Source organism: Vombatus ursinus, unplaced genomic scaffold (genome assembly GCF_900497805.2).
Source record: "Vombatus ursinus unplaced genomic scaffold, bare-nosed wombat genome assembly UNPS02000021.1, whole genome shotgun sequence".
NCBI lineage: Eukaryota > Metazoa > Chordata > Mammalia > Diprotodontia > Vombatidae > Vombatus > Vombatus ursinus.
In genome coordinates this window covers 11,563-22,147 of record NW_020939799.1, presented here as the reverse complement: position 1 = coordinate 22,147, position 10,585 = coordinate 11,563, and the positions used below count along the sequence as shown (strand labels likewise).

The window sequence follows — 10,585 nt, the reverse complement described above, 5'->3', positions numbered from 1 at the left end:
TGACCTCTAAATGATATTTCTGTCTATCATCTCTCTTTTTCTCTCTCCCTATCAAATTATGCAGAATGTCAGATCTGAGAGGGACCAGAGAGAGACCTTATTCACTGTTCTCCCCATTTTACAGAGGAGCAAAACTAAGAAGCATAGAGATGAAGAGGTCCCAAGGTGATAATGGTGGAGCTGGGACTGGAATGGAAGCAAATCCCCCCCCCCCCCCCCAGCATCCCTGTCGATCAATTGCTCTGCCACTCCAGTCACTAGACGTGTCACATCCCTCACCATCGCCCATCTCCCATCTCCCTTATCTGGCTCCCTGTATTAGAATGGAAACACCTTGAGGACAGGGACTATCTCTAGTTTGATATTTGTAAGTCCAGTGCTAGCACAATGGCTGGCTCATAGTAGGTGCTTAATAGACATGTTTTCATTCATTCTTTTAATTGTCAGTCCAAGGTTCTGAAATTTAACCCCTAGAGAACATTGTTTACTGAATTAACATTAAATAAAAAAATATGACGGGCAGCTAGGTAGCCCTGGAGTCAACAAAATCCAGCCTCAGATATTTTATTATCTATGTGACCCTGAGCAAGTCACTTAAGCCCGATTGCTCCCCCCACCCAAAAAAAAATCATCATTATGTATTATTTGGAAACTTTATAGCACTATACAGGCTGTCCTAAAAGTCTCAGTGAAGTTTTAAACTTCACTAGCTTAAAGCTTTTTGGACACCTTGTATAAGGGTGAGGCGGGATGTGGTCTGGTGGATAGAGAGCAGGGTTCAAATCCCACCTCTGACAATTCCTGGCTATGACCACGGGCAACTCGCTCAACTTCTGGGTGTCTCAGGCAGCTAAGACTAAGCTAAGACAGAATTACTAACAAATTGCCAGGGGATTTCCACACCAGGAGTTCCTTGGGTCAATTAAATTACAGGTCATCGTTTAGCATAGTGCTCGGCATATAATAGGCATTATATAAGCATTTGCTTATTCTCTCCCCCTTCCCCAAATATTAATGATGTTCATACACATGGTCTCATTCTGTTGAAGATGAACCAGAGCATCCATCATTTCGTAACAACAACTTGCATTTATCTAGTCCTCTAAGGCTTGCAAATTCTCACAACCACCCAAAGAGGTAGGTGCTATTATTAGCCCCATTTTACAGATGAGGAAACTGAAGCTCAGAAAAGTGACAAGACTTGCTGGGGGTGGGATTCCAACCTCCTGACCAAGGTCCTTCACTTCCTCATCGAAAGCTGGTGGAATCATAATAACACACACAGCTCTGAGGAGGAAATGAGATAATGCACCGGAAAGCATTTTGTAGACTTGAAAGTGATATTAAAATGTCAGCTACTACTCTTCTCCTTTCTCACTCTCAATCCAGGCCCCTAGCCAACAGGAGCTAGAGTACCTCTTAGTATACATAACCACGGTTGAACTACAGACTATTTTCGAGTTCTTTCTTATTATATGCACTATTATATATATATATATATATATATTTCTGTGTATATATAATATATAGCTACACCCACTATACTCTATATTACAGTACAGAAAGGTAAGGTATATACCACATTGAACAGAAAATGTTTAAGTAAAATTACTTTATAGATGCGTGCATTATTTTTTATGCATGTATGTGTGTATATATGCATATCTATTGTCTAATTAAAACACAAAGTGTTCCTAAAGTCCTAGGGAAGTTTCGAAGTATTAAAACCTCGCAGCAGCAGGAGGCCTCTCTGTATGTGTATCCTGAATTAGCCGAACTGTACAACAGGAATATACAGAACACAACTTGGTCGCATGCATTGAACGCTCATTACAAGGCAAACTACTTAATCATCGCCTACTTGCTACGAGGAGATGTAAAGAGTTTCTCTGGCAAATGACGGGAAACAGCATATAGGTGACGCATAGCCCACAAAAAGCCTTTGAGCCTGATCTAGCCGGTATACCTCCACTAAAGTCTCTGATGCCTCATCCCTCCTGGTGCCTGGGAGGTGACCCTGGCTTTTTCTGAGGTGACACCTAGTGGAAGTCCTAACAAACGAGGAACCAGCCAAGTTCTTAGAGACTCATCACCAGGTTGGCCGGCAGGTGATGAATGTTTCCGCCCACGACCACTCTTGGAAACCATCTGGCTAAATTGTCGAGGGGCTGCAATCTGAGTCAGTGGAGAGATTGCCCACACCGATGACATCGTAGATCCTTGATGTAAGGAGGCATGGTGTGGGCACATGATGATGCGGTCGAGAAGCGTAGAGCTGCCGGCAGAAACCCCTGCAATCTAGGATGCTTCCTTCCTAGAAGGCAATGCCCACAGTGGCCACTGCGAAGCCCGGTGTCACGCCGCACAGAAGGTGTCACCCGTTGTGTAACCTAAGCTACGCGTCTGGGAATGCCTTTAGCCCAGCATCCTCTGCAGGGCTCGCTGGCTTCCATACATCTACGGGGGGAGGGGGGAAGGGGACGGGGGAGAGTAGGTGAGGCCCACGGTCCAAAGGACTGGCCCTGCAGCCACCACAGCTCCTGGCTCCGCGCCGGTCCCCAAGTCTGGGGCTCTGAGAGCGCAGGGCTGAGGGGAGGGGGAGGTTAGGGAAGAGGGCGCGACGCGCCTGCGCGTTGGAGCGCAGGCACACGGGGTCCCGGCGTTGCCCCGGGCAGCGCCGCGCGCCCGTTGCCAAGTAACGTCAACAAAGCAACCCTCTCTAGCCGGGTCCGCGCGCTCCTCCCCCGCCCCCCCCGCCGTCCCCCGGACGCGGTGACGCGCCGGCCCCGGGAACAGGCGCCGTCGCCTGGGCAACGCAGGAGTTGTTTGTTCGGAGACTCACGTGGTCGCGCGAGCCCGGGCCGCGGCCTGGCGGGGGGGGGCCGCAGTGACCCCCCCCAGCCCCAGTGGGGCCCCGGGCCCAGCCCCCTGGTTACAACCCATCCCTCCTCTCCCAAGGCTCCCCTGCCCCCCCGAGAGGCCCTCTCGGGAACCCCGACAGGGACTGTCCCCTAGAGTCACCCACAGTCACACACGGTCTCTCTCTCATACACACACACTCAGAGTTACACGGTCACAGCTAAACACACCAACTGCGCACCCTCCCAGGGACACACACACGCACCCACACGCGCGCACGAGCGCGCGCATACACACGCACACATCACTACCACCACCACCACCAGACACGCACCAACGCGCACACGCACGTCCTAGACTTTCCTTGTCACACACGCAAATTCAGATTCCCGGTCTCTCTCTCTCACACACACACACACACACACACACACACACACAGCAGCCCAGATGAACAGTCCCACACAAAGACACCGACAGGAGCGAGATCCCATACGTGCACCCATCCCATCACCAGGCAAAGCCATGGTTCCCTTCCCAGCCCAGAGCAACCCCTGGGAGAGTGGGAGGGGGCGCAGGAGGGGAAGGGGAGGTTGAGACAGACCCTGCTCCGGCCGCGGCCCCTCCGTCCAGTCCCTCCTTCCTTTCTTCATTCTTCCCTCCGCTGCCAGCCTGGGCTGCAGCGAACGCAACTTCGGGAGCTCCCCCACCCTCACTGCCACATGTGACTGGGGCCCGAGCCAATCTGCCTTCGCTGAGAGAGAGAGACAGAGACACAGACAGACAGACAGACGGACAGAGACAAAAACAGAGAGCCAGAGATAAAGACAGAAGCAGACAGAGGGAGACAAAAACAGAGAGAGACAGACAGAAACAGAGAGAGAGAAACAGACTGAAAGAAAGAGACAAACAGAAACAGACACAGAGACACAGAGAGACAGACAGATGAAAATAGAGACAGAGAAAGACAGAAGCAGAGGGACACAAAAAAAGAGAGGCAGGCAGACAGAAACAGACAGAGAGACAGAGATAAAAATAGAGACAGAGAGACAGAGAAAGGCAGAAGCAGACAGAGGGAGATGAAAACAGAGAGACACAGACAGAAACAGACACAGAGAAATACACAGGGACAGAGAGAGTCAGAGAGAAAGACAGAAACAGACAGACAAAAACAGAGACAGACAGACAAAAACAGAGACACACAGACAGAGACAAAAATAGAGGACAGAGACAGAGATTCAGAGAATGAGACAATGAATGAGAGGAAGAATGAATGAGAGACACACAGGGAGAGAATAAGAGAGGGAAAAGGAAAGCAGGTAGAAGGAGGGGAAAAGAAACAGAGACAGAAAGAGAAATCTTGTGTGGCTGTGAGCGATACAAGTTTTTTTGTTTCGTTTGGGTTGTTTTGGCTAAGCAATGGGGTTAAGTGACTTGCCCAGGGTCACACAGCTAGTGTTATGTGTCTGAGGCTGGATTTGAACTCAGGTCCTCCTGACTCCAGGGCCAGTGCTCTGTCCACTGTGCCACCTAGCTGCTCCAGATACAGGTCTTTTTGCCACCAAGTCCAGAGCTCTACCCATTCTACCACACTGCCTTTCATCAGTATTCTACATTGTATATGCTGCTGTCTACCAGATTCTGCTTTCGTTGACGCAGTTACACAGATAAGACAACAGCACAAAGCAAATCTGTTTTAAAGTAACACAATGGTATAAGATAACATAACAATACACAGTAAAACTGTTGTGTAATGGAGAAGAGGAAAGCCCGGTGAGATGGAAAGAATGCTGGATTTGGTTCAGGGGTTAAGAGTTAAAATCTTATCTTGGCTACTTACTCTTTGCCATGACCTGGGACAAGCCATTTAATCATTCTAGACCTCAGTTTCCCTGTCTGTAAAACAATGGGTTGGTTTAGAGGTCTCCTGCATCTCTAAGTCTCCCGATCAGAAGTGGACAGAAAGGGGAGTGTCAGGAGGCTAGAGGTTTTGCCAAGAACCCAGGGCCAGGAGCAAGAGAGAGAAGGGGTAGCCCCTTGCTGCCTGACTCACCTCGGCCATACCTAGGCCCTGACATCACCCTGTCCCGGGCAACCCCAGACAAGCCAGACTGAATCACGGCGAGTGTCCCCTCCCTGCCTGCCACAAGCCACAAGCCTCTCTCCGCCTCCTCCACCTCCTCATGGTATGTCTGGCCCTCTGGCCTGTGGGCGCCCCCTCACTGACCTCTCTGCTGGCCTGGAGGGTAGCGTGAGTCAGGGACCGGACCACCCCCAGCCAACCCCAGGAGGAAGTTTGTGGCTCAGGAGGAAGAGGGGCGGGCCCCTAGAGGAGCTGGGACAGGGAGGAGTAGAGCTTCTGGGTCTTGGAGACGAAGATAGCCTGTGATGTGTAAAGGTGTGTGAGGCTCCCAGAGCAATCAGGAAGGCCCTTCAGAGATCACCCAATTCAGCACCGCCCCCACTACTGTGCATGCAACAGAAGCAGCCCGGAAAGGGAAAGAACTGGGCCCAGACCTCCCAGGGAGAAAGTGCCAAAAGTGAAAACCTAGCAGGAAAAATGGGGATTCTTTTTTCTCTCAGTGTGCCTGATGCAAACCACCATTTCTCTAGCATCAGAAGGTTTGTGAAGCATGGCCCTTTCCTAATATGTCTGTGTGAGAGAATCATAGATTTAGTATTAGGCAAGACCTTTGAGATCACCTGGTACAAACCCTGGATGGACATAGTGCAAATCATCACCATTAGCATCATAGCATTTATATGTCATTCAGAGTTTACATAGCACTTTACATATATTAATTTATTTGGTTATCACAACAATCCTGTGAGTTAGAAGCTTTTTTATCTCCATTTGACAGAAGAGGAAACTGAGGCGTAGAGAGGTTAATGACTTGCTCAGGATCACTCAGTCAGTATGCATCAGTTAAGGACCTACTATGTGCCAGGCTCTGGGCTCGTGTCTGAGGCAAGATTGGGGCTCCAAGTACAACTCTTTATCAGGCCAGAGGTGTCAAACATGTGACCTGCAACCTTCCGAAGCATGTCTAGAACGAGATTAAAATGTAATCCCTATTTGATTTCAGTGTATTGTGATGTACCAATAAAAAAGAAATACACATAGAAATGTGTGGTTGTCTAATCAATATGCAGTTCACAGGGATCCTTATGCACAATTTAGTGGGCCCTATTTCTATTTGAATTTGGCACCTCTGTACTAGGCCATTGTTATCCCCATTTTACAGAGGGGAAAATTGAGGCTCAGAGTGACTTGTCCAAGGTCTCACAGCTAATAGTGTACTATATTTACTAGCATTCTAGAGCAGGGCTTCTTAATTTTTTTCTACTCTCAACCCCTTCAGCACTTTTTAAACTTAAAAGAAGCACTTCTGGGGAAAGGGGAGGGAATAAACAGATTTCACACACACACACAGTGCCTGGCATGCAGTAGGTGATATAGCTATCTATATAGGAATAGATATATCACATATATCACCTACTATGTGTCAGGCACTATACTAAGCATAGTCTCCTAGCAACCCTGGGAAGTAGATGCTATTATTATCCCTATTTTACAGTTGAGGAAACTGAGGCAGACTGAAGAGAACTGACTTGCCCAGAGGCACACAGCTAGGCCGAACTTGGGTCTTCCTGATTTCAAGCCCAGCACTATATCTACTGGGCCACCTAGCTGCCGAAGGTTTGCCAATTGCTTGTCTATATTTTGACTTCTGTACATGCTTCCTCTCTTTGATTAAAACATGAGTTTCTTGAGATCAGGGTCTGTTTCATTTTTGTCTTGACATTCCTAGTACCTAGGAGCTTCATAAATGCTTATTGATCAATCGGTTGATTTTTCAACGTAGATGATCTCATTCGATCCCCACAAGAACCTTATGAAGGAGGAAACTACAGGAGTTAGGGTTGTAACAGAGTGAAAAACTGAGTCTCAGAGAGCTTAACTGGTTTTACTCATGGTCACACAGCTAGTTAGCATGAGAAGTAGGATTCAAACCCTGGTCTCTCCTACTCCAGGTCCAGTACTGCCACAGAATCAGAAGAATGGGAAAACATAATACCCAAACTATGGGAATAACAATGGGGAAGGGACCTCTTGGCTTGTAGGCTCATAGATCATTGACTTCGTGCCTCTCCAAGGACAGAGACGTCAAGATCTCCCTCTTGATTTTCCCATCTTTCCCCGGGTCTCACCACAATCCCTCTGGGTTCCTCTTTTTGGTCTGTGCACGCATGAATGGGGGAAATCGACTAGCCACTGGTCACGTCTCTCTTCCTTCCCCGACGTGTGCTTTGGGAATAAGGAGACTTTGGCTCCAGTCTCTCTGCTCTTCGACTCATTTACCAGTCATGTGACCATGGGCAAATCCCTTTTCTTCCTCTGAGCCTAAATTCTCTGCTCTGGATAATGAGGGAGTTAGAAATAATGGCTGGTAAGGTCCCTTCCAGGGCTAATGTAGTATGGAAAGTCATCACAGTGATGTGTCTCTCCTCTCCCACCTGCCCTCCTAACTACTCCAGTCCACGAAGAGTTTTTCTTACTCTGAGCCCTGAGAATGAAATGAATAATAATAACAATAATAAAACATGCTCTACGCCCCATTGCATAATAACCATGTTCCATAACCCCCATTAAAATAATGCCCATTTTTTCTAGAGGTGGGATGCTATTGTGTAAAGGTGTGAAATTGAAAGTCAGAAGATATGGATTCAAATCTTATTTCCTCCTCCCACTGACCCCCCAAACTTTTTGCCTATGTGACCTTGGTCTGATTACTTGACAGGAAACTGGCCTCAGTTTCTTCATCTGTAAAATGAAGGTACTAGACTGAATGACCTCTAAGGTCCTTTCTGGCTCTTCTCTTATGAGCTTATAAGAGCTTTAAGGTTTACAAAAGGCTTCCCCAGCAATCACTCTGTGAAATCGATAAATTGCTATTCTGATCTCATGAAGAAAAAATCTGAGGCTTGGAGGAGTTTGATGATTGCACTGTCTAGGGTCACACAGCTAGAAAGGGTTGGTAAAGATGGGTTGAATGAATCTCTCTCATAGAAATATTTGTGTCTCTGAATTCTCTTGGACCAGGTGGAAGGGGGCCAGTAGACCTGATGAGTGAGAGCTTAGATCTTGTAAAGTTATGCTCAAACTCATGCCCAACAGGCCAGACCTGCTGACACAAGTTCCTGCAAGTTAGCTCCATAAGCACAGAAACTGACCTCAACATTTCTAGCCCTCTTAGGGCAAGAGGACTCTGAAACTGGGTAGGAAAATTAAGACTTGGGTTTCTCTAATGTAAAATAATGTCTTGGGCTCTAAGGGCCCTCCTAGCTCTGATATTTCATATCCTATGTACTAACATCCAGCCCTAGTGCTGCCATTCTGCCTTCTAAGCCTTCTATGTTCTGTGTTCTAAGAGCCCTCCCAGCTCTGATACTCTATATCCTTTGTTCTGAGATCCTTCCTGGCTCTGGCATTCTTTTATCAGAGGGTTCTCCAAGGTCCAAAATTCTATGTTCTGGGTTCTAAGGACCCTGAAAGCTCTGGTATTTTATGGTTTGTGTTCTCAGCATTCCAAGATTCTCTGATCATTGTCAACAGCATTGGGCAGTCTTCTTTGGGCCAACACACCTCAAGGACTAATCTACCTACCAATGATGGAAGTCAGATTTGACCATCGTTCAAAACACTGCTTCATGGCCTAAGAGTGAAACGTGGGACACTTGGGTTAATGGAAAGAGCCCTAGACTGAGAATTAGCATAGACTGGGTCTAAAGGTTGATTCTGACACTTTCTAGCTGTGTGATACCAGACAAATCCCTTAATTCTTCTCTGAACCTCCATCTTCTCATCTGTAAAATGGGGATAACAATGCCTGTAGTCCATATTGCATAGCACTTGTGATGAGACTCAAGTGAGAAATAGATAGATAGATGTGTATATAAACATATTTATGTATCTGAAAGTAATTAAATTAAAATCCTATATAAATGTCTGTAATTGAGGACACAGCAGTCTCTTTCCACTCAGATCAGCCAGGTGCAAAGGAAATCAACTCAATTAAAGAAACATTTCTTTATTAAGTACCTGTGATTCGAAGCATTGTGCTGGGTGCTAGGAATAGAATAACCAAAATTAAACTATCCACTCCTTCAAGGAGCTATTTTGCTATAGGATGGTCATACTTAAATAAATACAAAATCTAAAAGCAGAGTAAATACAATGTACTAGGGGTGGGTTGGAGAAAATACTAACAACAGAGGAGATGAATAAAGCCTGTTGTAGAGTGGTAGGCTTTGAGCCACAGGTGATTTGGAGGGAATTAAAAATCCTATTAGGTGAAAGTGAGGCAGGGGAGAAGTCCTGGAATGGGATGTCCCAAAGAAATAGCTGGATAGTTGGACTCCAGGGACAGCCATGCCATGTGACTTCAGCAACCTTTATCAGAAGCTGGACAGCTCTCCCAGGCGATTGTCAAAATAATGCCTGGTGTCTACAGATAGAAAGTGAAGGTGAGCCCCAGAGGATGGGAGAGGTAGGAGGCAGGCCAGGGGGCAGAGACTGAGATCCAATGGCACCACTACCCCTCCTCAGCTTTCTCCTCTTCAGATTGACTTCAACAATGGTTACTCTCATTGAGTTATCCAATGGAAGAGAGACATAACAAGCTACCTGACCCTGGAGGTATTCAAAAAGAAACTTGATAGATCCCTGCGAAGGAGGCTATAGAAGAGATTCCTACACTGGGAGTAAGACTGGACTAGGTGATCCCAGAGGGCTAGCTCAAAATCAAAGTCTTTCAGGGATTGTAACTCCATCGAGTGATGGAGCCATCTCTTGACCAGCTCCCAATCGTCGCTAAGACCTTCTGCACCATTTCTATTCTTCAGTTCTTTTGTCTTTTCTGAATTCTTCTTCTACTCTCATTCTTTCCCTCTACTTGATCCTATTTTCTTTCCTTTCCCCTGCTTGGAGAGGCTCAGACTTGTCATACCAACTATAGTGAAACAGTCCAGTTCTAAAACCTGTTCCTATTCCACGCAGTCAACAAATACAATGTCAGAACTGAAAGGGACTTTAGAATGTTTGATCTGGGAGGGCCCTTAGAAAAGGGAATGTCAGAGCTGGGTGGGCCCTCAGAACAGGGAATATCAGAGCTAGGAGGGCCCTTAGAACAGGAAATGTCAGAGCTGGGAGGGCCCTTAAAACTAGGAATGTCAGAGTTAGGAGGGACCTTAGAACAAAGAGTGTCAGAGCTGGGAGGGTCCTTATAATAGGCAATGTCAAAGCTAGAAGGAACTTTAACACATTGAACACAGACAGTCAGAAGATAAAAGGACCTTGGAATAAAGAATAAATGTCCCATCTGGAAAGGACCTTAAAACATGAAATGTCAAAACTGGACAGGTCCTGAAATCATCCAGTATAGAATTCAGAGCTGGGAGGGGCCTGAGACCATGGAATATCAGAGCTGGGAGGGTTTTAAAGGCTAAAAAAATGTAGTGGAATGAAATAAAAAGAAGTCTAGAATTGGAAAGAGAAGACCTGATCTCAGCTCTCCTGCTTACTATGTGGGCAGGTCATTGAACCTCTTCTGGTCTCGGTTTCCTCATCTGTCAAATGAGGTATTAGATGTGCTGATCCCTAAACTCCCTTTCGACTGGAACCCTATGATGTGGTCTAATGCTCTTATTTTACAAGAGCATTTTACAG

At 46.7% G+C, this 10,585-nt stretch overlaps 1 long non-coding RNA gene across 1 annotated transcript; it reads right to left on the bottom strand.

The window, feature by feature from the left end:
- Nucleotides 1-1,597: 1,597 nt before the first annotated feature.
- On the bottom strand, nucleotides 1,598-3,524 carry LOC114036607. The gene is made up of 2 exons (XR_003568624.1): nucleotides 3,461-3,524; nucleotides 1,598-2,457 (listed from the first exon to the last, which is right to left on the bottom strand). It is a non-coding gene; the product is annotated as an uncharacterized LOC114036607 (long non-coding RNA).
- Nucleotides 3,525-10,585: the final 7,061 nt, after the last annotated feature.